This window comes from Felis catus, chromosome D1, assembly GCF_018350175.1.
Source record: "Felis catus isolate Fca126 chromosome D1, F.catus_Fca126_mat1.0, whole genome shotgun sequence".
In the NCBI taxonomy this organism is placed as follows: Eukaryota; Metazoa; Chordata; class Mammalia; order Carnivora; family Felidae; genus Felis; species Felis catus.
In genome coordinates this window covers 7846222-7873725 of record NC_058377.1, presented here as the reverse complement: position 1 = coordinate 7873725, position 27504 = coordinate 7846222, and the positions used below count along the sequence as shown (strand labels likewise).

Below are 27504 nucleotides of genomic sequence, written 5' to 3'. Positions count from 1 at the left end.
CCAGAGTGTTTCTGAGGAAGACAAAGGCAATAACCAAGTAGTAGGGGGCACATACTGATTGCATTTGATGTAATCAAATGAAACTCTGTGTTTCTGTTTGTTTCACGGTTCCTTTAAACACTATCCAGAAATATTTTCTCTGCTGCTGAACAGAAATTTGATAGGTATCATAATTTTTTGGATCACTTTTTCTTAAAGGACATTCTTATATCCTTTTAAATCAGAATAAAGGGTCAAGCCAATAATTATAATATCTACTCTCAGACACATATAAAAATTCAAAAGCCAATTAATCATATATTTTCTCTTTTCTCACAGCTTTTGCTTATTTTAGGCTGAAAGCCTAGAGACATGAAAAGGAGTAATATTTGGCCCCTTCTCTATTTCTCTTACTTGTATGTCTTTTCCTTTTTCTTCACCACCCATCCCTAGATTGCTAGACAGTTTCATATCTCTCTGGAGATGAATCAGCAGGGAAAATGGTAAAGGGATAGGAAAATTTTACTTCAACCGTTCTGTCCCAATATGACGCTACACTCCTGGGGCCTAACAGATGTCCAGGTTGACTCAGGATGGAGAACTTCTTGCCTGACCTGGTTATAGTCACCCCTTTACGCAGCTGTCACTGCATTGACTATTTCTGTGGACTATTTCTTCATCACTAGGAATCTATTTTTTTCAGCTTCTAGCTTCTTCATCTTCAGGGGAAACCCTGGGAAAGAGTGTCCAACAACCACCTAAGAATTTCCGCACACAAAGAGTGAGAAAGCTGGGTATTTACACACTAACGGCCTCTCTTTTGCTGCCAGCTAGCATTTTTCAAACTTGGAGGAACTATCCCAGCAGCGTGTTAGGGGTCCACTACGGGAGTCCTTTCCAGAACATTCAAGCTGACGTCACGGCAGAATGCCCCCATTTAACCAATTCTGCCTATCCAGCCTGTGACTCCTCACTGTTGGGGCATCACCCTCAAAGTCTACTTTCAGGTATTTAAATAAATAAATACATTACCGTATTTATTTTGGGAATCAAGAAAGCAAGCCAGATGGCCTTACGCTTTTCAGCCTTTTATGTCTTAAAGTCTCTTCTCCCCCCTCCATCGTCTATACGTCATTTTAGGATCGTAAAAGAAAACAGACAACACAGTGTTACAATGTGACTTTAAAAGAGCCTGATTCTTCCAGGATATATTAGCCAAGTCTTGCCGGTATGTTATTAATGATCTTTTTCTCCCCCCCTGGGGCAAGGAAAGTATTTTCCCAGGAGTTCAAGCTGAGTTCTGACCCTAGTCATTGTCCTCTAATCTATGAGGCAAGTAAAGGTAAACCTTGAAAAAAATTAAGTATCACTTCACAAGGTGCCTGCCTCTGCATCATTTCTAGGCACTGACAATCTGCTGTCCTATAACAATGGGGAGGGAACCATTTTCGTCGACCCAGGGGTTCAGGACAATCTGTTAACTCAAAGTTCTCACACGATCGGTCCCAAATATCCCCATCTCAGGTCTCAGTCACATTCCTCTCGTATCGAGACCCTTGATTTCAGCATGGGAGACTCGCCAGGGCGGAGAATCCTACGTCTGCAATTCTGCTTCTTTCACGCTCACATCTGCACCTGTCAGCAGCTGGATCTGCCTTCTGGCCACAGGAAATGCGGGGTCTTTAAATGCTGAATTAAAGGTCTTCTGGGCTTCACATGGAGAATAATTTGATGGTGAGCTGAACTGAGGTGGTCTTTTTCCTCCAGGGCCGCTGTGACGATCAGTATCAATCCCAGAGTCCTCATAATTACCACTGCCACCATATCTAAAAAATGCTGGAGATATTCTATAAGCCTGTTTCCCTTTCCGATTCACCAGAGATGAAAACATTCATTAACTGTAAGGCTTGGCAAGGCAGGGATTATCATCACCTCTCTTATCCAGTTGGTAAGCGCCTTTGTTTTTGTTTTTGTTTTTGTTTTTTATAATCTGGTTGGCAAGTTCCAGAACTGTATCATAAGCGACTTCTTCCTTGGACCTCTTCCTTGGCCAACTGTCTTGGTCCCGTTTCCTCCACAAGGAGGCGCTGAGGAAGGATTTGGCAGCTGCAGAGAATACCAGTAAAGTAATGACGGAAGAAGAGCTTCCAGTGAAGGAGCAGAACAAAAAGCCAGTTACCATGAGATTTCAATCCCACGGGGAAATTTGGGAAATAGTGTCGGACGCGTGCTTCAGAATCATCCCAGCTTAGAAACAAGGGAATGATTGTGCTATTTCTAAATATACACATACACCTCAACTTCCTATTTCAAGTCAATCTTGTTTCAACACTGCTCCAGAGGGGTTAATTCTCTGACACATCTAGCCTACTTCACCCCTGGGCAGAATGGCACCCTCCCATTCTAGCAAAATCGTTAGGAATAGAGTCATTAGTAATGAGAAGTCGGCAGGAGCACACAGAAAGGGAAGGGTCTGAGGGCCATGTGTGAAGTACTGAGGACATCTGTTAAAGCTGCTCCATGTGGACAGCAGTGACCCGAGAGAAACACCCATATACCTTTGCCCAGAATGAGATTAAGGAGCGCAGATTAATGCAATTTGAGGAACACTCCCCTGATTCTGCCACCAGAACAATCCGTCAGACTTTCGTCCTCTAAATCTCTTGCCTAACAATCTGACCCACACAAAAGGAGTTCCCCTCCCACCAATAACTGCAATGACTGTTTCTGCTGACTACAGAGCTTCTCCATATAGAAGTCAATCCCCATCTAGGCAAAGCAGAGGAGAGAAAGGGTAGACCCTCAGCACAGCGACACCCAACTCCCAGGAAATATTTCACCGCTCTCCCCGTCCCTCCCTCATTATGACTCTTCTTTGTATCTTTGATACGGCTAAGGGACCAAGGATCACGAAGGGGGTTATTGCACATTTCTGTTACAAGTTATCCCACATAAAAATGAAGACTAGTGAGATGCCCGGGTGTCTCAGTTGGTTAAGCATCTGACTCTTGGTTTCAGCTCAGATCATCATCTCATGGTTTTGTGGGTTTAAGCCCCATGTTGGGCTCTGCACTGGCAGTGTGGAGCCTGCTAGAGATTCCTTCTCTCTCCCTCTCTCTCTGCCCCTCCCCCACTCTCATGGTCTCTTTCTCTTTCAAAATAAATAAATAAACTTAAAAAAAAATGAAGACTGGGGGCACCTGGGTGGCTCAGTCGGTTAAGCGTCCGACTTCAGTTCGGGTTGTGATCTCACAGTCCGTGGGTTCGAGCCCCAGGTCAGGCTCTATGCTGACAGCCCAGAGCCTGGAGCCTGCTTCAGATTCTGTGTCTGCCTCCCTCTCTGCCCCTTCCCTATTCACGCTCTGTCTCTCAAAAATGAATAAACATTAAAAAAAATTTTTTAATAAAAAAATAAATAAATGAAGACTGGTTTCACATTATCTGTAGTAATTCCATACCTCAGTAGAAATGGAGGCAGGAAGAATTCTGGTCTGATACCCTCTCATAGTAGTAACGGAGACTGCAGCCTTAACTGAACTTCTCCAGACACGGTCTTTGTAGTGAACGTGCAGACAGTTTTCAAGGTGATTTTTTACTGGGTGGTGATGAGGACTGGAAGGGACTGCAGAGGACCTGCACTGACTGCACTTTACCTGGGTTCCCGTTTAATCTTTACATCAGCTGTTTGACCTAAGTTTGGCTATCTCCATTCCTATGGAGGAATTGGGTTTAAGCCTTGCCCAAAGCACACACTCTGTTAGCAACTGGCTAGGCCCAAACTTAAATGCTTGGCTGTATGGCTCCAGAGCCCACAATCATTCCATTAAACCAAGGACAGAGATCAAAAACTCTAAATGCTAGTAGGGACCAGGAAGAGAAAATACATGTATGATATATGACAGGGTATATCAGAATGAAAATGGCTAACTGGACTATATTCAAAGCCAACCAAGCAAAACAAGATACCATCATGTTGAACTGGGTTCAGGCCCACGAGCCCTGAATTTGTTGATTTAGACCAATGTCATTGTAGAAAATTTGAAGGAAGACCCTAGTTATGGACTAGGCATGGACCCTAGTTCACCCACCACTAATTCTGAAAATTGTGACAAATCATTTAATTTCTGTCTCAGTTTCTACTTCTGTAACATGGGGATAACAAACTCCTGTTGGTACAAAGTCAAGATTTCAAAATATGTATAAAAATTTCCTAGCACACAGAAGGCATTCTACCAACAGAAATTCTTAAATTCTCCCATATACAGTGGTATTTTAGTCTAGTCCTCTCCCCTTTCTTTAAACCTCCCTCTCTATTCCTAATGATTTTATGGCACAGACAGAAGATGATGATGATGGGGACCTCCAGAGTATACAGGGTTCTACACAGATTTCACAGATTATTTACAACTAGGGAGGTATGGAGGGCTAGTGACAGAAAAGCAATCTTTGTCTGACTCTAATGCTGAATTGATAGAGAAACGTCAGGCAGAAGAGGACAGAGAACCACTGTCCCCTCGGGTCTGAAGGGTTAGTGAGAAAAGGAAGCACAGATATTTTTTGATATCCTATGCCATTTCATTATTGAAAACACCGGTATATTTTCTTTAAAATAAGTTTGTGATCATTATTAGCATTCAGAAGCCAAAAATCAAAACAGGACAGACAGTCCAACAAATAGTCTTATATTATTTTTGTATCACAGAATACATTTTTGCAGTTTTGTGTTGGTTTACAAAAATCTTTCAAGTGTTTCTTAAATCCCATCACAGGAGTGAGATCATATGGTATTTGTCTTTCTCTGACTTATTTCACTCTTGTCATTGTAAATAGCAAGATTTCATTCTTTTTTGTGGCTGAGTAATAGTCCCTTGCATGCGTGTGTGTGTGTGTGTGTGTGTGCGTGTGTGTGTGTGTGTGTGTGTGTGTGTGTGTGTGTGTGTATAAATATATACATACATCTTTTTTTAAGTTTTTATTTCAATTCCAGTATAGTTAACATACAGTGTAAAATTAATTTCAGCTGTACAACATAGTGATTCAACACCTCCATACATCATCTGGTGCCCATCACAAGTGCATCCTTAATCCTCATCACCTATTTAACCCATTCCACATCCACCTCCCCTCTGGTGACCAGCAGTTTGTTCTCTATAGTCAAGAGTCTATTTCTTGGTTTGCTTCTCTTTTTTCCCTCTTGCTTATTTGTTTTGTTTCTTAAATTTCACATGAGTGAAAAACATATGGTATTTGTCTTTCTCTGATTGGCTTATTTCGCCTCACATAATACACTCTAGCTCCACCTGTGTCATTGCAAATGCCAAGATTTCATTCTTTTTCAGGCTAAATAATATTACATTATATGTATGTATATGTGTGTATACATATACATATATGTATATATGTGTGTGTGTGTAAATACCACATACACACACACACACACACACACACACACACACACACACATACCATATCTTCCTTTTCCATTCATTAGTCAACGGGCACTTGGGCTGTTTCCATAATTTGGTTATTGTAAATAATGCTGCTATAAACATTGAAATGCATGTATTTTTGTATTCTTTTGGTAAACATCTAGTAGTACAACTCTGGATCACAGGGTGGTTCTATTTTTAACTTTTTGAAGAACCTCCATATTGTTTCCCACAGTGGCTGCACCGGTTTGCATTCCCACCAACAGTGCAAGAGGGTTCCCCTCCCTCCAAATCCTCATCAACATCTATTCTCTCTTGTGTTGTAGTTTTTAGTCATTCTGACAGGTATGAGGTGATATCTCATTGCAGTTTCGATTTGCATTTCCCTGATAATGAGTGAGGTTAAGCACCTCTTCATGTGTCTGTTGGACATCTGTATGTCTTCTTTGAAAAAAAGTCTATTCATGTCTTCTGCCCATTTTTGGTTGGACTTTGTTTTTTGGGTGTTGAGTTTTATAAGTGTTTTCTGTATTTTGGATACTAACCCTTTATCAAGTATGTTATTTGCAAATATCTTCTCCCATTCAGTAGGCTGCCTTTTAGTTTTGCTGATTGTTTCCTTTGCTGTGCAGAAGCTTTGTATTTTGATGAAGTCCCTAGATTTTATTTTTGCTTTTGTTTCCCTTGCCTCAGGAAACACATCTAGAAAGGAGATGCTATGGCCTATGTCAAAGACGTTACCACCTGTGTTCTCCTGTAGGAATTTTATAAGTTTCAGGTCTCACATTTAGGTTTTTAATCCATTTTAATTTTATTTTTGGGTATGCTGTTAGAAAGTGGTCCATTTCATTCTTCTGCACGTTGCTGTCCAGTTTTCCCAATACCATTTGTTGAAGATACTGTCTTTTTCACATGGGATATGTTTTTCCCTTTGTCAAAGATTAATTGACCACCCAGTTGCGGGTTCATTCCTAGGTTTTCTATCCTGTTCCATTGATAGGCCTATTTTTGTGTCAGTACCATACTGCTTTGATCACTACAGCTTTATAATATAACTTCAAGTCTGGAATTGTGATGCCTCCAGCTTTGCTTTTCCTTTTCAAAACTGCTTGGGCTACTTGGGGTCTTTTGTGGTTCCATACAAATTTTATGATTATTTGTCTAGTTCTGTGAAAAATTCTGTTGGCATTTTGACAGAGATGGCATTAAATCTCTAGAGTGCTTTAGCCAGTACAGACATTTTAACAATGTTTGTTCTTCCAATCCATGAGCATGGGATGTCTTTCCATTTCTTTGGGTGGTCTTGAATTTCTTTCATCAGTGTTTTATAGTTTTCAGAGTACAGGTCTTTCACCTGTTTGGTTAGGTTTATTCCTAGGTATCTTATCATTTCTGGTGAAGTTGTACATGGGATTGATTCCTCAATTTCTCTTTCTGCTGCTTCATTATTGATGTACAGAAATGCCTAACTAATGGTTACCCAGAGGTGGGGGTGGGGGGGACACGAAAGAGTGAAATAGGTGATGGGGATTAAGGAAGGCACTTGTTGTATTGAGCACTGGCTGTGGTATCGAAGTGCTGAATCATCAAATTATACACCTGGAATCAATATAACACTGTATGTTCATTAACTCAAATTTAAATAAAAACTTAAAAAAAAACACTGTCAAGTGTACTCTAAGAAAAAGTCACAGTTTACTTAGGGCGAAATAAACTACACCAAATTGATTTTCTTCACCAAAACTCACAAGCAATATTTTCTGTACTATTTCTAGATAAACCAAGAAGCACTTATTTTTGTAGGGTTTTCAGGTTTTACTTATAAGTCACAAAGAGGCAACAGATAACAGACATGGAAAAAGACAGAAGAAAACAGGCAAATCAGCTTTCAGGACTCATGGACTCTGATGCTGTCCTGACCATGAAAGAGAAGCGTTCAAACTCAACAAAAGAAAGTAAACAGCAACAACCAGAGGCAGAACAACAAAGGCAGGCTGTTCCATTCAAACTGTAACTGCAACCTGTTTCTTCAAGTTCACTTGACAAAGGCAAAAATCTACTCTCCCTGTCTGGTAATTCCCCTAAACTGTTCATTACACATTTTTAACAACATACTTAAAACTCCTAGTATTCAAAGGTCAGTAGCAAACCTTGTCGTAACATTTTATAAAATGCATTCCTTCCCCCTACACTACTTCAAAATTCATTTCGTCAAAGAACTGATAACGTAATACCCGGTTACTGGTTCTACAGCGGTAATGAATGCTACAACTAAAATGAGGACTAAAGCAAATTCTAAATGCCAGGAGCAGAGATCTCACAGAAGTTTGGCACTTTTAATGCTATCTTCTGGAAGAACAGTTAGGTCTTCAAAGTGAGAGAGTTCAAATGAGAGCCATTTAAATAGGCAGATTATCAATGACTAATGTCCTGAATGGGAGGCCCATAGGTCAAGATATTCAGTAATGAAGGGGCCTACCTACCTACACCTACAGCTTTTCTGGAAGCTGCTTTGAAATTTCTTTGAGATTTTTTCAGATATCAAATATAAGCGAAAGCCTATTTTTAAAGTCTCTTAGGTATTTTCACTCATTTCTGAATTACCTGTAGGAAGCTCTGACTTAGTTGTGCTGACTTTGATGTGTATGTGTCCATCATTATTAAATTCAGATCATGTTTCATGTCAAAACTTAGGTTAAGCAAAGCCAAGTTACCTCACCTTTGGTTTGTCAAAGTATTCCTCCGGTATGCTTTGAGACACTTCACCTAATTTTTATAGCCTTCAGTCTCAACCTTCATCACAGAAATAAATACATATGACCTTCAGCCATGCATAAACACTAAGGAAAAAACTGACACCTGGCAGACAGAGGGCGTCATAAATGGGGGGGTGGAAGCTCCATATCTTCCCTTCCACGTTCTTCCCACTTGACTCTTTAACAATGCGGCTGAGCTGACAGCAGGTCAAGATTATGCAAATCCCCCCATGTTCAAGCCAGCACGGTGTTCCTCCGATGTTTTTTTTTTTAATTTTTTTTTTCAACGTTTATTTATTTTTGGGACAGAGAGAGACAGAGCATGAACGGGGGAGGGGCAGAGAGAGAGGGAGACACAGAATCGGAAACAGGCTCCAGGCTCTGAGCCATCAGCCCAGAGCCTGACGCGGGGCTCGAACTCCCGGACCGCGAGATCGTGACCTGGCTGAAGTCGGACGCTTAACCGACTGCACCACCCAGGCGCCCCACCTCTGATGTTTTAAATGTGAGCCGTCCCATGACAAAGGGTATCGGAGAGAAGCATTTAAGAGTTTTCAGGTACTGTCTGAGACTCTGTCTTTCTGTTCCTGAACAATGTGCTCCAGGGTTGGAACTCTTAGTCTCCTCAGGAAATCTCAGACATTAGCTGACATTCCAGGTTATCTTGCTGGGCTCTACGGAACTTTCCGGGAAGTTTCAACTAACTATCAGGTTTGGGTGCCAAATGTGTGGCTTCCGCAAACCAAACTCCGTGGTGACCTTCAATATATTCCATCAATTCACTTAGTGAACAAAGCAGGGAAGTCAACTGACCGGCTGCAAAGAAAACATCAGAGGTCTGCCCCCGGAGATTTTCCCCAAGGCTCTTGTAAAAGAACATGTTTAAGAACCACAACACTAACAAGAATCTGTTACTGCACTACAGACTACAAATGCCCGGACATCTACACACTTACCCCACCTAATATTTGTGTCACTATACTATCTGAACATAAAACAAGTGCTTGTAGGAGGTCCACTAAAATTTCAAAAGCGTCATTCCTGCCTGTCCACTGAAGATGGCCAATTTCCTTCTGTTCTTTGACCCTTTCCTCATTGTTCTGAAAGAGGACAGAAATTACACTGCCACACTCCAAAAGCAGGTGCAGCAGCTGATGGGAAAAAATGAGCTTTCTCAACTGTTTCTAATGCAATGCAAAAGATATTCCCATAAAGTCTATTGCTTTTTCCAACCACCGCGTCATTTAAGGCGCCGGCGGAACAGAGGGTGTAGATAGCTTGGAGGCAATCGTCAGAAAGTCTAGAGGCAACAGCTTCAATTTTGGAAGGAACTCCACTGGACGCAATGTAAGCCTGGCTATGACGATATTCCGTGTTTAATCCCCACTTCTCAGCACAGTGTGAAGATGCACAGCCAAAATGTCTGCACCGGCTTCCTGAGGTAGGAAGCCCCCAAATCTCTCTCTCAGGTTAGGAGATTTGTCGACAAACTTCACCAACACAGGCAGCTGCTCTTCTCCTGCTATGTCCACCACGTGGTCAGTGAGAACAGAAAAGAAGTGAGCGTCTCCCGCTTCCCTGAGGGTTTCTTCCGGAATGCAGCTCTCACAGGTCTAGCACCTGTATCTGCTCTTAACCGCCATGGTCTCAAAAAGGCTCTTCAGCATCTCTTCACTGGAATCTATCCAGCACTCGGGCAGTGCAGGGAAGTTCTTAGGAATAGAGAACTTAAAAAAAAAAAAAAAAAAAGGAGTAGAGAACTTCCATGATGCCAGCAGCGTCTTGTCCATCCAGAGGGAGACAGGTTTTGGTTTCCCATAAGAATCCAAATTTCAAATGAAGATTTTGAGTATTCGGTGTTTTCCTTCTCTTTAAGGATTAATTTGAAGGGAAAGGTCTTCATCCTCTTCTTAACCCCTTTCTTCTGCACTCAGGCTCTGAGCATTGCTGCTGTTTCTCCATGTTTCTGTTCCTGCTTCGACGTTTCATCCATTTTCTTTTTCTGCTACAGTGTCCTGATTTCACCTTCACTCAATTCTTTGTCTTCTGTGTCTACTTTGTGGATTGTTCAAATGTCTAGTAAGATCAAATACTGTTGGTATTGCATTATCTTGAAGAACCGCCCTCTAAAGACTAGTTGTACAGATCATCCAGGTCTCAACGTGTTTGACACATAATCGATAACGTTTATTTACTTGATCGGCTGTTTCATCTTCTACGTTTGCTCTCCTTACAATGATCCACCCACTTCTGCCATCTGGCATGTTTGTGCAGGAACCTGAGGAAGGCCAGGTCTGACTGCCTGTCCACATGCATTGGGGGGCAGCACAGAAGCTGAGCATCTTCGCTGCCCCCTGGCCGGCCCAGCCCTCTCCTCCCCACCTCCTCCAAGCAGCTGCCTGCCTGTCCTGGGCTCAGCAGGTGCCTCAAGTGTAACGCTTTTCTTCTTAGGGATTTGACTAGGTAACACCAAGAAACTGACTTTTCTCCTCCTTTAATGAGAAGTAACAAGCAAACTCTTGGGATTATGATGGCATCACATCTCACAAGAACACTTGCTCTTAGACCGAGATTTCCAGTAAGGGCACTGAAATGTAATACACTGTAATGCATTATTTAAATCAGGTATTATGTCAACAGGAGCGCATTAGTTTTTCAGAACATTAGCACAATTCAAAATTATTTTCACATCTAACGATAGAAAGTTGCCTTCAAGTTCTTTACCACCATCTAGGAATTAATTCACTAGGAGCAAAACCCAAGACAAATTCAAGAAGGCTAATGTCCCTCCCAGGCCCATAGTTAGCTGTCATTTCAACAGCGACAAGCCAGGAACTCTGTTTAGCTGCATAGTGCATGTGAGAGAGAAAAAAAGAGGGAGAAAGAAGCAGTCTGTGGATCTTCCTGGCCCAGTGACCTGGGTCTACCTCCATTATAACATTTATTACATGCCTGAAATTATTTACCTATATGCACAACTCTTTCATTGGACAGCAAGGCCATGGAAGGCTGTCATCATGTTTGATTTCTCTCTGTACCATCTGGAACAGATGCGTCATAAATGAAGGCCTCATATATACTCGCTTCCATTAGGAGCTTTTAGCCTCCTTCCAAAAGTTGTGCAAAGATCTCAACAGATGGATTTGAGTTTTGCTCGTTCCATGTCCTCTGGTTCATCTTTCTGTGGAGGTCACGATGAGGATCAAAATGGTCAAAAGAGGAAGCAGTGCAGTCAACAGAGGCAGAGCTCCCAAAGATAAGGTGTGGGGGGGGAGTTACATCTGAAAGTGCTTCTTAACACGTCCTCACCCCAAACTTGCAGACTAGAGAGAGAGTGACAGGCAAGGAAGTTATCAGTAGAGCAGGGATAGGGGACAGCTGCTGCAGTACATACAGCTTCTGCAAACATGATCCTTCCTAATCCTTGGCACACCGCTACGGGATAGAGGATTATCTCCATTTTAGAGAGGGAGAAGATGAGAGGTTAAATAATTTGTCCAAGAGCACACAAGTGCTAAGGGATGAAGCCAGAATTCAAACCCAAGTCTGCCCGTATCCAAAGCCTGCTCCTTCCATTAATCCGAGGTGTCTCTTCGGAAGATACTACATAGAAAGCCACTGGACTTGTGGATACATCCTCCCGTGTCCAGGTCTCTTGGTCCCAGCGGTGATTCCACTTGGGTGGGTCCCTTGAGCCCTAAAGCCAGGAGGTTCAGGTCTTAGGGCAGAGCTGGTGTGATCTAGGCACTTTCTGGGACCCACAGAATTAACTTGCTCTCGGCTCAGATTATGGCTGCTGTGTTTTCAATGATCCAACACCCAGTGGGTGAGCTGTGGTCAGTTTTATACAATGCACCAAGTACTATTATTTGTTTCTATACTGACAATCTGTGTTAAATGCTCTACCAGACCTTATATAATTTATATGTGTTTATGTGCAGGCCAATTGTCCAAAGGACCTCTTTCTTCCAGCCAGGGCTCTGGCTCTATCTGGGATGTCAAGTGGGACCTTGCTGGAGCCTGAAGTTTTCGTTTTGCACAGCCCATCCTCTCTAAGGATTTGGCACAGAAGCTGTCCTCAGAAGATTTACAGCCTGGAACTGGACGCCTGCCTACTCCTGGCTTATTTCATGGGAAGAACAAAAACCCCAAACACCACCTAACGGAGGAAATGGAATCCGTGAGAATTCAGGAGTAACTCCTGGAAGTGGCCGAGAGCTCACGTTCCTCCTACACCTCCTCTTACTAGAAGCCTCTCTCAACAATCTCATTAAGCTTATCTGTTCTTCTTAAGCATTTTTTAGCATAGCCTTTCTGTGGGCTGCGTGGTCCTAGACAGCAGAACTGACACCAGTGAATGCTAGCTATGGGAACAATTGTGACTGGGGGCAGCTGAGTGGCTCAGTCTGACTCTTGATTTCAGCTCAGGTCATGACCTAATGGTTCATGGGTTCGAGCCCCAGGTTGGGCTCTGTGCTGTGTGAGCTCAAAGCCTGCTTCAGATTCCCTCTCCCTCCCTCTCTGCCTCTCCCCACTCATGCGCGCACTCACGTGCTCTCTCTCAAAATAAGATTAAAAAAAAAAAAAAGTAACAATCGAACATAAGACCAAACTTCCAAATAACTCCGGGTGAATGGGGGAAGAGATTTGAGATCAAATTCTATTAACTTCTAAAGTCAAAGTACTAATTCCATGATTTTAGATTTTCAAATGTAACCAGTTACCTTGCAGGGGCTGAGGAGAGGGGAGATGGGAGAGCTAAGTTTTACCGAAATCTTCCTGCTTGGAGGACTGTGACCTAGTGGTTCTCTCAGTGAAGAATCCTGAAAAGTCCAGCATGGCCCTGACTGCCTGAAGAAAGGTCTGCGAAGGATCAGAAACCAAATGGACTTCAAGGGGAACGGTTTCTGAGAGGAGCAAGTCAGTGAAGCATCAGTTACCTTGAGCTCAATCCTGACTCTCTAACCCAGAAAGTAAGACAAGCCCATCCCACCTCCACTCCCCACAAATGAAACAAATTTCTAATGGTAGACTCACCATTTGTGAGTCGCTGATGCTAGAGCTGAGGCTGACTTAAAATCAGAAGCTTGTAGAACAAGGAGGAGGGGTGCAGGGAGGTTAGGAATCGGCAGACAGCACAGTAAAGGTATGGAGCAGGCTGGGACTAGGCTGAACCTCGTGGGCACTGGATTCCCACCGCAGACCCGCACACCATGCCCCACCCTGAAGCAGCAGGCCCACTCAACATAAGAGATAATGACCACCTGCACCTCGACTTTGCTGAAGGTCAGTCCTACCCCAGTGTCTGCAAAGGTACAAATAACCTGATCACATTCTCTTCCTCCCTTCCTCCCCATCTCCCAGGCTCCACGGATACCAGTGTGGGAAAGTATGTGACACTACATATAAGGCTTTCAATGTCTAAATGCCGAGGCTACTTTCCCTGACACTAGATTTCTCTGCCTCCTTTTTGATTTATCGTGACACTATGGCCTTCACTGACCTTCAGGAACAGCAGGTTGCTTGATCAAAGGCACTGGCTTTGGGATCTGGCAAATCTGGATCTGAAATCTATCCTTGCCATTAACCAACCATGCTACCAGGGATTTATTTTTTAAACTCTCTGAAACTCAACCTCAATTTGTTCATCTGTGAAATGGGAATCACAGTTAACTCCCTGAAAGGACTCAGAATTGGGATCAGGGAGGATTCAAGGGTGAGAGTTATAGGAGATGCCCAGAGACGCTCAGTAAATGTTCACTCTCTTCCTCTTCCAACCTTCTGTGTCTCTCTGACAGGGTGTGACACTTTAAAAACCGAGTACATTTTCACTGATGGCTATGTGATCTATATAAAATAAAGCACCTCCTGCCAAGTAAATAAATAGAGGAGAGCATGTACTCATTCCTGTTCTAATTTAATCTGTCTGAGTGCCCGGAGGTCTTTTCGAGCTAAATATTGTTTTCACTCTGACCTTGGTACAGCGTTCCCATTGAATTTGTCTCAGTTCGTCCTTTTCATGTCATGCTGATGCCTTTCTAATAGATTGAAAGCACTTTGTTGAGAACAGAGATTAGTGAGATCTAATAATCAGTAAATACCTGTCTACCCTGGACGATGGGGAAGTGGGATGTTCTGGGTAACTTGCTGTTCTAATAAAGAGATAGCACGTATGCCTGAATTAGCAATTTTCAAAGAATAGAACCCATCAAAACACAAGACCAGCACTGAACACAAAGAGAGATTTTGTGATCTGGGAGCCCCCTTGGAGGCTGGCGGGGACACGGACCTCATGCAGAAGAGTTAACAACTCTGGCAGGTAAAACAGAGTGAGCAGAGCTGTGCTCTCAGATGCTCCGGAATTTTTTCCAAAGCATCTTGGATTCTGATGTAGTCATTCGTTACTTGTCTCTTCTTCACGAGGATTTAGAGAAAACATTTGCTCTAGACTTTCCTCCATGAAATTTTTAAACATGCATTTACGTTTAATGCCTAATTGGACAATTCAGTGAAGGACAAGTGCTCATGTCCAGTGGGTCACTGATTAATGGGTTAGTACAGGTCAGACCTTCCCAGCCTCTGGCTCCATGAGGAAAGATCTCGAGATTCAGAAACTGAAGAGGTGCCTAGATTTCCAGATAGCTTATTTTCCTTAGAAGTATTTTTTTTCTTTTACAGCAAATGTATATTCATTGTAAAACATTTTTTTTCAAAAAATACAGCCAAGAGGAACAAGAAAAAGAACAATATCCATAGTTTACCATTTGGAGAGGACTATTAATACTTTGAGAGCTTTTTTTCTCGGCATAAATAAAGATACACACTTAAAAAATAGGTTCGTGAAATATAAACTGCAATGGTATCTACTTTTTTGCCTCTAGAAAAATATGTCATGACCATCTTTCTATGTTAATATTCTTCCTCAGCATACATTTTAATGAATGCAAAGACTTCTGTGTATCACAAGCCATAGTTTATTCTGAAATCTAGCAACACCCTCATAAGCAACACTATTATTTAAAAGGGTGGGAAAAACATTCTATAAATCTTTGCTTACATCCAAGTTTATTTCCACTGGATGTTTTTTTCTTCAAAGTGGAATTCAAGGACCAAAGTCATTAAAAAAAAAACTTATATATTGTCAAAGTGTTTTCCAAAGATTTAAACTAAAGGATAACACTCCACGGGCAGCATACTGCTTATAGGTGTCTGTTCCCAAGAAAGTTGTGATATTCTTGATGTCAGGGATTGTGTCACTGATCTTTGTACCCAACATCTTTATGTTTTTGGGAATTAAGTCACTGAAGTATTTGTTGAACGATGATTTGATGATTCATTGTTTAAACAAATGTATGACACAAGATTGTATGTCTCTGGGGCTCAGCTTTTTCTTTTACAAAATGAGGATTTTATGTTATATGGTAACTAGGATTTCACATCTCTCGTATGAAAAGCAATGACCTAGATACCTTACGGGAGATTAGCCATATATATAATCTATAATCATAGTTATGCGAGCTGTAAGCATGTATCATACGTAACTCAATTATAATTGTATAGAAATATGCACAGATGTGTTAAATATTCCGGGAGAATAAGGCTAGATGACATGATGGGATATTCCAGGAAGATGATGCTCAGCTAAGCACAGACCACCAGCTTTCTATCTGGGAAAAAAGTCTTTTCCCCATTCCACATTTTGTGTTTTATTTGTATCTAAAAAACAGGAGGTAGAATTATCTTGAGATTCAGTTTCCTTAGGTAATTTCACCCAAGACAACCAAGCTTATCTCCCTAGATTTTAGGAACATTTCAATTGCTTCTAAATTACCCAGGATAAGATTCTATTCGTTGACTTTCACGCTCCTAGACCTCCTGGTTCATTGGCAGTGAATGCCTATAGACCTCTCTAAACTATCCCCATAGCAATCATGCCTACTTTTTTTAACACTTCCTTCTCCAGGCCTCCGTGCTTCACAGAAATATTTGTCTCCTACCATCACTCAATTTATTAGTTACAGAGTTATGGTTATTTACCAAAAGTCTGTAACATGCCTTTTAATCTACTAAGGGGAAATGAGGCCGTGTAGTATACACTACAATGACAAGCATAAACGTGATCTGCCAGACACGAGGAGGAAGAAAGCACTTTCCTCCGGGAGCCAAGACAAGTCTCATAGAAGACAACTCTTGAAGATGACGTTCGAGATGATTCTGGAAGAATGAGCTCAAGCTTGCCAGGCAGATGGAACTGAGCAGGTGACAGGAGAGAACAGGATTCAAGCAGAGATCAAGGGGCAGAGAATGGTTATTTATCAATCTCCCCCAACTCATGGCTCTCTCCAGTTCCCCTCACATAGGGTCACCTGGTGGTCATCTAGCGATCCTGATTTGGTCACCTCTGTTTGCGGTATTGCCTGAAAAGCTCTTGATGCTTTTCAATCGAGGTTGGCTCTGTGACCAAGCCTTCATCCTAAATGCCTCCACTGCTCTTCTCTGCCTGAACCCTACAAGATCCAGCCTCTGTAGTACTAGGCCATTTAGTCTCAAACTCGTAGCCACCTTACTCTTTGGGTTTAAAAACTTCCCTCTTCCTAGAAGAGAGGCACTTCGAGAGCAGTGTGCATCGTTGGAATTTCTTCCGGGCTCTGAAGCCAGGTTGCTAGATGAGTATCCCTATCGAGCTTTGATAACAAGACAAATGCTGGCCTTCCAAAATGAGTTTGCAAGTGTTTTCTATTCTTTAACTCTTTGGGCAAGTTTGAGAAGGATTGCAATTAATTCTTCTCTAAATGGTTGAATTCACCAGTGAAGCCATCTGTCCTGGGATATTTCTTTGTTATGTGGGTTTTGATAATTGATTCAATCTCCTTATTTATTATTGATCTGTTCAAGTTTTCTGTTTCTTCATAACTAAGTCTTCGTAGGAGGCATGTTTCCAGGAAGGGATCCATTTCTTTGAGGCCGTTCAATGTGTTGGGACATAACTGTTCACAAGTAGTCTCTTATCACTTATTTCTGTGGCATCAGTTTTAATGTCACTTCTTGCATTTCTGAATTTATTTGCATTTTCTCTTTTTTCTTTGTTATTCTACATAAAGATCTGTCAATTCTGCTTATCTTTTCAAAAACCAGCTTAGTTTTATTGATTTTTCCACTTTTTTTTTTTTTACAATTCTTTATTTCATTTATTTCAGCCTAATCTTTAATTTTCTTCCTTCTGCCAAACTTGGGGTTAGTTTATTTTTTTGAGTTGTAAGGTTGGTTTTATATTTGAGTTCTTTTTTTTAATATAGGCATTTACTGCTCCAAATGTCCCACTTAGCACTGCTTTCGCTGCATCCTGTAAGTTTCAGTATGTCGTGTTTCCATTTTCATTTGTCTTAAGATATTACCTTTTTTTCCTTTTTGATTGCTTCCTTGACCTAATGGTTGTTCAAGACCGTGTCGCTTAATTTCCACCCATTTGTGGGTTTTCTCCTTTTTCTTCTGAGACTGATATTTAGTTTCATTCTGTTTTGCTCAGAAAAGATACTTGGTAGGATTTCAACCATCTTAAATTTGTTAAGATGTTCTGTAACCTCACATGACCTATTCTAATTTTTTTTTAATGTTTATTCTTTTTTGAGAGACACAGAGACAGAGCGTGAGTGGGAGAGGGGCAAAAAGGGAGGGAGACACAGAATCCGAGGCAGGCTCCAGGCTCGGAGCTGTCAGCACAGAGCCCGACTCACAAGCCCTGAGATCATGACCTGAGCCAAAGTTGGACCCTTAAACAAGCCACCCAGGCGACCCAACACGACCTATTCAACAGACTGTCCCATGTGCACCTTTCCTGCTGCTGCTGCTGCTACATGGAAGGTTCTGGATATGTCTACTAGGCCCATTTGATCTGGAGTGTCGTTCAAGCCCACTGTTTCCTTATTGGTCGTCTGTCTGATATTCTAGCCGTTGTCGAGGGTAGGATATTGAATTCTCCTGCTATTATTACACTGATGTCTGTTTCTCTATTCAGTTGTCCACATTTGCATCGTTTGTGTAAGTGCTCTGATGTTGTGTGTATGATCAGCCTATTCCTCCATGCCAAGGCCACAGAGAATGAGTAACACTGTCCTTTTCTTTCGGTGGTTTGCTTACAACATGCTTAAGGGTACCAATGTTCTTCGCTTGCTGGAGAAAATGAGCATGGAATACGAGTCTAGGGTAAGGGCCGAAGCTTAAGGGAAGATCAGAGCGGTTATCTACACCATTAAAACATACACGGAAAACTGAGAAGTGCCGTATCTGCCCTCGGGTCACGGTGGCAGAGGGCCTCACTAAACTGTAGGAGTCTGGAAGACACAAAGACATAAAATTCTGAATCTCTGCATGAAAAGGAATCTTAGGTGTCACAAATGACCACATTCCTTATTGCAAGAGAAACACTACCTGGCCATTTGTACAGGTGGTCCCTGCCTAGAATCTCTCCTGAAATACCAGGGGGGAAGAAAAGTGAAACCACACTGAAGGTTTTGTTCTTCCTCGCAGATGTACTGAAAGGCTCCTATCTTGCGAAGAGAAGGAACCTGAGATAAAAATGCACACTCTGAAGCAGTGACATTTAGCAAAGTGATTAGGCAGTGACATTAAACAAGCTCCCGGGCCATTTCCAAATGATTTGTATGGGCACCTGTGCTGCTCAGAAAGAGGCCAGGTTTGAGGTGGGGGAAAAAAGAGACTCTTAATTAAAACCTGAGGGTACTTGCAACAGAAAGTTCAGGAAAGAAGCGCTTGTTTTTTCATCAGTGTACCTTTTTCTTTGTTGAAAAGAATTCCTCTTCACCCCAAGGAACATAATGAAGGAAAAATATTTGGCCAGAGTAAGTGGAAGGTGTGAAGAGGGGAGGACATCACTGGTGTTTTCTGGAGTGAAATCATCTGCCTTTGACTCCCGCCTCCCGAGACACACCGGTCAGAGTGAGGGCTGTGCTTCTGACCACAGTGACATAATTATTCTTTAGTCCCATGAGTTTATCAAATCCCTCCTTGACTGTCCGAAATCGTTGTCCAGAAAAGGAATGGTATCTGCCAGATGCAGCCAGAGTGAAAGCTCCCCAGCAAGTAATAGCCGGTGAGTAAAAATCAGACCTACCCCTTCTTCCATCATCATCACTGTCTTCTTGCATCTGCTTCTTCCTGCTGGCTGCGAGCTGACTTCGGTCCCCAGTTGGCTTCCATCCAGGCCTCTGGCTATGTTCTTGCTTCTCACACCCTGGCTATCGTGTTACTTCGGGAAGAAGAGTTGCTGCCATCTTCCACATATGGCTTTCAAGGTGGCTCTAAACATCCAAATCCAGTGGGCAAATAGGTGGCAAGTTTCTATGGGTCTGGTACGAACGAGCAAGCCCAAAGCTTACTTGGAAGGGAGGTGATAAAAGTCTAGTTGTGAGCTCGGGAGGAAAAAGGAAATGGATTTGGTGAACAGCTATCCAGACCACTCCACTACTCCAGTTTTCAGGCTAGCTCCCCTCCCCTTGATTTTTACTTTCTGACCCTCTCCCTCCTGGTGTAATTCAGCAAAGTTCTGTTGTTTCAAACAACTTCTGATAGATGAAGCCTGATTCTGGATGATAAACTTCAATTCCTGGACTCACCTCTGTCAATAGCCACATGCAACCTAAGAGGTAGGATCTCCGAGACTCCACATAATAAGTGATGGAAGGGAAGGAGGAGTCAGGGTGTGTGGTGGGAATCCTCCCAGGACAACGTGCCCAAGAGAACTGGGCCAACACGGCCACCACTCCAAGGGAAGCTGCAGAGAAACGGAGGGTCATTCTCTGAGCATCCAAGCTTCACACACAGGGAAGCTTAAGTGAGTAAGAGGAAGGACAGCTCTGGGCCTGTGTTTTGGCTGTCAACCCATGTTTGTATGCTTTTTAATCCTAGGCTCTAGAGCAGTTGAAAACAAGACTGTTGTCAGTGATTTCTGCCAAGGAATTCTGAGTCATTTACCTTAATCCATCAGCAATGAGAAGAGAAGAACTTTGCTCCCTCCATTTAATCAACCAGAGCCACATGGATTTTTACAGAGTCTTCAGAATGTGAATAACCCAAGTTGTTCAGCACCATTAGTCATCTCCCTAAGACCACACTCCACATGATTCTTCAAGTAAGAGTGGGGATTTGCAAGATCTTCTCTTCACTTCAAGAATCCCTTTCTCTCCAATTGGACTCCAATTGGCATTTCCAGTACTAGAACTATTGACACTTTGGGCCAGATAATGTTTTACTGTAGGGAGGGAGGGAGCTATCCGATGTGGGGTGGGACATGCTCCAGCAACCCAGACTCCTACCCATGAGATACCAGTAGTACTACTCTGTCCTGGTCCCACTGGTGGAAATAAAAAATGTCTCCAGACATTGCCATGTGTCTGGTGGGGAGCAAAATTGTCCCCAACTAAAAACTGCTGACGTGGACAGAGGTATAGCTTGAGAATAAGAAATTCAAGAATAAGAAATTCCAAAGACATGTATTTACCTGGCCTATCATAAAAGGAACTACTCACTTACAGGCTCCCAGGGTGATCTACATTCATAACATTTATTTATGATTTGTCAGTTGGTTGATCGATGATTTGCTTAAAGTTCAGTATCAAGGAATGTAAATGTGCGGATGAACTGGTCATGAGAGGAAGGGCGTCACAGCATAAAGAACAGAAGCTCCCAAGAGGTCGAGAATAAGGGGCGCCGGCGTGGCTCAGTCGGTCAAGCATCTGACTCTTGCAGGTCACGATCTCACCATTCCTGAGATCAAGCCCCACATTGGACTCTACAATGACAGCATGGAGACTGCTTGGGATTCCTTCGCTCCCTCTCTCTCTCTGCCCCTACCCTGCTCATACATGCGTGCTTTCTCTCAAAATAAATAAACATTTAAAAAAGTCAAGAACAAGAGAAGTGATAAGCAATAAAAGCACCTCATATTTACCAAGCATGATGCTTTACATAAAAATATGCATTATTTCACTTAATCCTTGCATCCACCACCCTTCCAAACACATTACAAGTAATTGATAAATATTATCAATTACAGTAATACCAATTACTGAACATACCAATTTAAAAATAAGTGAGTTCAAGCTGAAAATGGTTACATAACTTGTGCTTACAGAGACAGAAAATGGTAGAGCTGGTTCAAACTCAGGGCTGTCTTACCTTCTCACCCACACTGTTTATAATACCTTTCACCTGTGAATTCCTCTGTAGCCTCTAAGAGTTCTCGGTACAAACAATTCATCTTGGGAAGGATCTTACCTGTCCATCAGCAAAGCAACTGCAAGAGAAAGCCGAGGGTGTGTCCAGGGCTCATCAGAAACACTGCAAGTTTGCATTAAGCCAATCCAGAATTCTCTCAAGGGGACACTTGCAGTCTATGTGACAGAGTTAGATAGATAGAAGAAAGAAAAAGAGAGCAATTGTTGCCAAGAGTAAATGGAGGCTTTGACCAAATATATGGCAATTACGTCTACAAAGATGACAATAAAGAGCCAATGCTTTACCCCTGAATAGATGCAAAGGGTAACTTTTGATCAGGGTCCACTCTTTCAGCGCTTCTGCTTTCCAAACAGAGTAAATATACCATCCAAATAAAGATACCACCACCTGTCCATCTCAATTCATCACAGTGCAACTATACAGTCCTTACTTACAATGCCTGAGAATTTGGAAATACTCACCGACTGCTTACTCTGAACTGATGGCACCCCTTGGAACTACTCTCATGGCTCACAGGTCTAGCTCTCGACTACCTCTTGGTATATGGTAAAGGTGACCAAAAGCAGTGGGTAACCAAGTATATCAAAAGACAATGTCTATCATATGTCATCATGGATATGCAAAATTAAGACAACAATCAGATACCATTATACCCCTGATTACAATTACCAAAATCTAGAGCACTGACAAAACCAAAGGCTGGCAAGGATGTGGAACAATAGGAACTTTCTCTTATTCGTTGTTGCTGGGGACACAAAATGGTACAGTCACACCGGAAGACAGTTTGGCAGTTTCTTACAAAATTAGACGTGCTCTTACGATATGAGCCAACAAATGCACTCACTGGTATTTACCCAAAGGATCTGAAAACTTATGTCCACACCAAAACCACCACATGGATGTTTTTAGCAGCTGTATTCCAAAGTTGGAAGCACCAAGATGTGCTTTAGCAGGTGAATGAATAAATGTGGTACATTCAGACAATGGAATAGTATTCAGTGCTGAAAAAAAAGAGTCATCAAGCCATGAAAAGCCATGGAGGACCTTAAATGCATATTACCATGCGAACGCAACCATGCTGAGAAGACTACATATTGTCTGGTTCAACTATATGACATTCTGGAAAAGATAAAACTATGGAGAGATGAAAACTAGGGGTGTCAGGGATTAGGGGAGATGAATAGGCGGAGCACGGATTTTTAGGGCAGTGAAAACTGAAATGGCAAATCCCTGCGCATAAGAACGCATGCTTCCTGTTTTCAGCTGATTTTTGCGGTGGTTTCTCACACAGCAATTACACACTAACAAAAGCCCAAACAAGTAGCACCTAATAATAACTATGTATACACACACACACACACACACACACACACACACACACACACACACAAACTTCTATGATAAAAATTGGCCTTAAAAGCAGTCAAGGGGCACCTGGATGGCTCAGCTGGTTGAGTGTCCAACTCTTGATTTCAGCTCAGGTCAGGATCCCAGGGTGATGGCAATGAGCCTCACATTGATTCTTAAGATTCTCTCTCCCCCTCTGCCCTTCTCCTTGGCTCATGCATGCTCTCTCTCTAAAATTAAAAACAAAAATACTTTGGGGGGGAAAATGGAATTAAAAAATTGAAGCGGATAGTGGAGAGACAGACAGAGGCAGATAGAGACCATCCCAGTTTAAAGGAAGGCAGGAACAAAGATGTGCAGCTAGAAATGGCCAGGTGGCTTTGGGGGGTCCAGTAAGGAACCACTCTGGAGGAAGCAAAAGATTTTTCATTTTTCTTGTCTTGGTATAAAGTGCAAAGGTAAGTTGGGATGAATGTGCAAAAGAAAGATTCTGAATGTCAGCCTGAGCAAACAGGAAGCGTATCCTAGAAAGAATGGTTAAAAAAGACTGAAGCCGCATTTGTGTTACGGGACTGAACAGGCAACTTTAACAAAAGCTCTTTGCACCAGTATCAGAAACAGGAGCTGGAGGCAATTCCCAGGGACAGTGATTTCAAAAAGAAGAGGAAATAAATTCTTTTCCACATAGTCAGGGGGCTTTGGGGAGACCAGTAGCTCGGCTGTGCTATGTGTTTATTTGAAGGCAGAGACCCAGTGCGGTTCAAATGAAGACAAGTCCAATGTTCAGAAGACGGACATCCAAGTTAAGACGAAGATCAATAGAGGAGGCTGAATTAAACGTCAGCCTGTAAATTGCTGAAACACGGGAAGTTCTGAATCGCCTCCTCGTTACTGACGAAAAGGAGGGCAGGGAGGAGGAGAACGAGATACCCTGGAAGCCGGGATTTTCCTTTGAGGAGTTCAGAGTCGCAGGAGCAGTTATGTGCAAAATGACGTGCTCCCTGAGAGAAACCATCTAGAACAGGTCCTGGAGCTAAAATCTTAATCCCTTTTTGCAATAAACTCCCTAATCCTATAGCAAAGAAAACCAGTAAAGTTCAAGGGAGAAGGACGGGCCAGTTTGAGGCAGGATTTCATTAGAGACACAAAGGACTGAAGTCCGCAATTGCAAATCACAATCTCAAGCTGTCAGTCAGAGGCAGATAAGAAAGGGCATTTTATGCAGAGTCCTTTCTTGGGGGAAACTGCTAAGAAAAAAAGAACATGCCCAGATGGCCAGTGCCTAAGGGAATATGAGATGGGCCTACAGGAAGTGAGGCAAAAGAAGATAAAATAAATTTCACATGCACTGTTTCTTATTGCCATTTCTTCTTTGTATGGTTGCTATGGGAACTGTGTTTTGGAAGCTCTCTAAGGCTATGTCTCTCCAGTGCAAAGCAATCAAGCATTTGGGCCGAAATGACCAGTCAATTTAATTCAACTGGTTTAATTGATTTATTTCCAACGCATGCTCTCCCTCACCCGTGGCCAAATTGAGTAGTTGCTTAACTGAACTTGGTGGCATCTTGCAGAAATAAAATTGGTTCACCTGTGGTAGAGATTTGTGTTCTATGCTGGTGAAAAGACTCTGCCATCGAAAAGGCCTTCTCCTACCAGGGCCTTGCTAGTCCTGGGATTGCAAGCGGCTCTAGAAGGGGGTGAAGGGTGGCTGTGCAGGCAAGAAAGGACTAGTGGACTATTTCAGACACTGGTGTGGAAGATCTAGATACGCTCACAAACTGAGGAGTGGGGGACAAGCAGGGTATGAGAGGCCAGGGAGCCGAAGAGAAAAGATCCAAGAGAGAATAGCTACCCAAAGCAAGGGAGAGCTGTGACAGGCGGAGACGCAGGTGCCCAGTGGGGGGGGGGGGGTTGGTGGGGGATCTGGGCACTCCGGTCATCCTATCCAAGTCAGGGGCTGCCTATCAAGCCACTGCTCGGGCCGGGCTGTTACCAAACTGCAGACTTGGGCTAACATCGCCTGCGGCCACCTTCTCTCTGGACCCTAGTCCATCTTTTCTGAGTCTAGCAGCATATCAGTAACCAGCAGCCTTCAGCCGGCCCTGATGTGACACCAAGTTATGGTGACCCAAGGTGCTCCTGTCCATCAGATTCCCCCAAGCGGTTGCTCTGGGCACCTTTGCTGACTCTGCATCAAAGAATTACCTTCTTTGGCTCCACCTCACATCATGAACCCCAAGTTCCTCACCCTTAGCACATAGCTTCTCTCCGCCTAGGACTTTAGCCTCCCTCCTTTAGGACCAGAAGCCCAAAATAACCAGGAATCAGAACACGATCTCTGGGCTGGTCAGTCATGGCATTTTACAATCAATCACTCTCTCTCTCTCCCTCCCTCCCTCCCTCTTCCTCTCTCTCTCTCGGCCAAAGAAGAAAAGAGCAAAAAGGAAGAACTACACATAAGGCATGAGAGAAAGCCAGATTTATAAAATCCATATTCAGGTAGGGTTTTCTTTGTGGGAAATATTGAAGACATATAAATATCAGCCTTTCATGAGCAGAACTGGCCTGTGATGTCAGGAAGCCGGCTTAGAGCTCTCTCCTACTTCTATATGGTCCTGCATCTAGTTGCCAGGACCCTCCTGCTCTAACTCTCTGCCCCTCCAGATGCCCCCAAACACATGCCCTACGACCCAGGCAGCTTCATGGTGCCACAGCCTCCGTTTTCTCATCAAATGAACCTCCCCTGTGCTTCACACCCTGAGAGACAGGGCCCTCCTTCAGGGAAATGGGTGATGATTAGAAAAGTCTTAAAACGTCCTGCCCCGGCCAAATTATTCCACGAGAGTCCCTTCTACTTCAGTTGTAAAAAGCACCTCAGGAAAGGAAATCAGAGGTTGTCTGGTGAAACAGATACTTCTAATAAGTCAGAAGGATTAGGGAATTATTTCCATCTTTCAAAAACAAAAACAAAAAACAACTGTGTTTGCTGTTCCCTGGAGACTAGAACTCAGTGCCCCACTCAACGAAAATCAGTTTCACTATAAATATTGAATAAATCATGACGATGATGATGGTAGGTAGTAACTGACACGCCACTGGAGTTTATAAAACACCTTCACACACACAGGAGCATCGGCCTCCTGAAATCAGTGCCCGCCCAAAGCGTCTCACTACAACTCCACCAGCTCCTACCCCGTGCGGCACACAGGGTCAACAGGAACCGTTCTGGCTTCCAGGCACCCTCAGTCTACTGAGGGAATGAGGCGGAATCCAGCAACACTGAATCAACACACAAGTTAGGTGCGGTGGGACCGGAAGCCAAAAGATACCTGTGGTAATGTGGACGGGGCTCCCGGCGAGGGCAGAGAGTACGCCAGACACGCTCGGTACTCCATGGGCCGAGACGGCAACTCGCGAGCTACCGACATTTTGGCCGAATGCTTCTCTGCGCTGAGCGCTATCCTGCGCGTTGGAGGACATTCGGCAGCATCCTTGACCTCCCCCTACCAGATGCCAGGAGCACCAGCGTCCTCGGTCATGAGAATCAAAAATGTCTCCAGACGTGCCCAATGTCCTTTAGCGGGCTGAAGCGGCCCCACTTGGGACTATCACTTGGGAAGAATGTTAAGTGACACTCTGCATTCAGGGACGATTCCACTAACGTGGATAATGTCCAGGCGGTGGTTTTCTATCAACCGTCCTTAACTCATCCCAACCTGCCAAGGATAAGCGCAGATGGAAGTCACAGGATTAACGGAGATGGGATCCAGAGAAGGACGGGTTGGTTATTTTTTCCTTATTTCTTAAACCGGTCCAACACCTGGGCAGAAAATACGTGTCAGCACTGACCGTCACCCTGTATCAAGTTAGGTGCTAAGCATGTCAGATTGTATGGATTTATTTCCCAGCTGCCGGGAGCTTTCCCGGAAGACAGTTTCAAGCTGTTGTCCCTCTTCGGCGCCTGCCTTGGCTGGAGTTATGGGATTCTGGAATGGGGCGGGAGGGAGCAGCGGTCTGGAGCCAAAGGACAAGAAAGAATTCTTGAGGTGCCTTTGGTGCAGAAATGTGATTTTATTAAAGCACAGGGTCAGGACCCTGGGGGCAGGAAGCGCTGCACAGGGGTTGTGAAGAGTGGCTCCATATACTATGGAGGTGAGGGAGGTAAGGTCAAAGGGGAGGCCTCCAGAGGGACTTTGATATGCTAAAGAGGACTCCTAAGACACCTGAGGCTTGGTATCTTAGGATACCAACAACCACCTAAGGTTGTTTTCCCTCTATTAAGACACTAACAATAGGACAGTAGGGCGTTCTTCAAGAAACATTAACACTCTGTATCTGCCTCAAGTATCTGTCAAACATTAATACTCCGTATTTGCCTCAAGTATCTGTCAACGGGCGGCAAGTCAGGACATTTAATTTTACCTGCCATTCCCTTCTTGCCTTTCTTCCCCACATCACCATAGAGGGATGGGTGATGTTGGGCCTCCAGGAATCTGAGTTCCCTCCAGGTTTCTGGAGATCAGGCTATTGGTAAGATTGCCTTTTTCTTGTAATTTCTTAAGATATGTGTAAACTGATGGAGACTCCTGTCCTGCATGACTGTGATCTCTATCAGTTAACCCTTTGTCTTCTTTCCTTTGTTCTTGGGCAGCCAGGAGTGCCTGAGGAATGTCACACACGTCCCAAAGGGGGGGGGGGGTACAGGTGTGCTAGCTGGTGCTTTGCCCTCAGCTTGCCTT

The 27504-nt window shown here is 43.3% G+C and overlaps 1 pseudogene; it reads right to left on the bottom strand.

The window, feature by feature from the left end:
- Nucleotides 1-5991: 5991 nt before the first annotated feature.
- LOC123380691 lies at nt 5992-25161 on the bottom strand (annotated as a pseudogene).
- Between the last annotated feature and the right edge of the window lie 2343 nt (nt 25162-27504).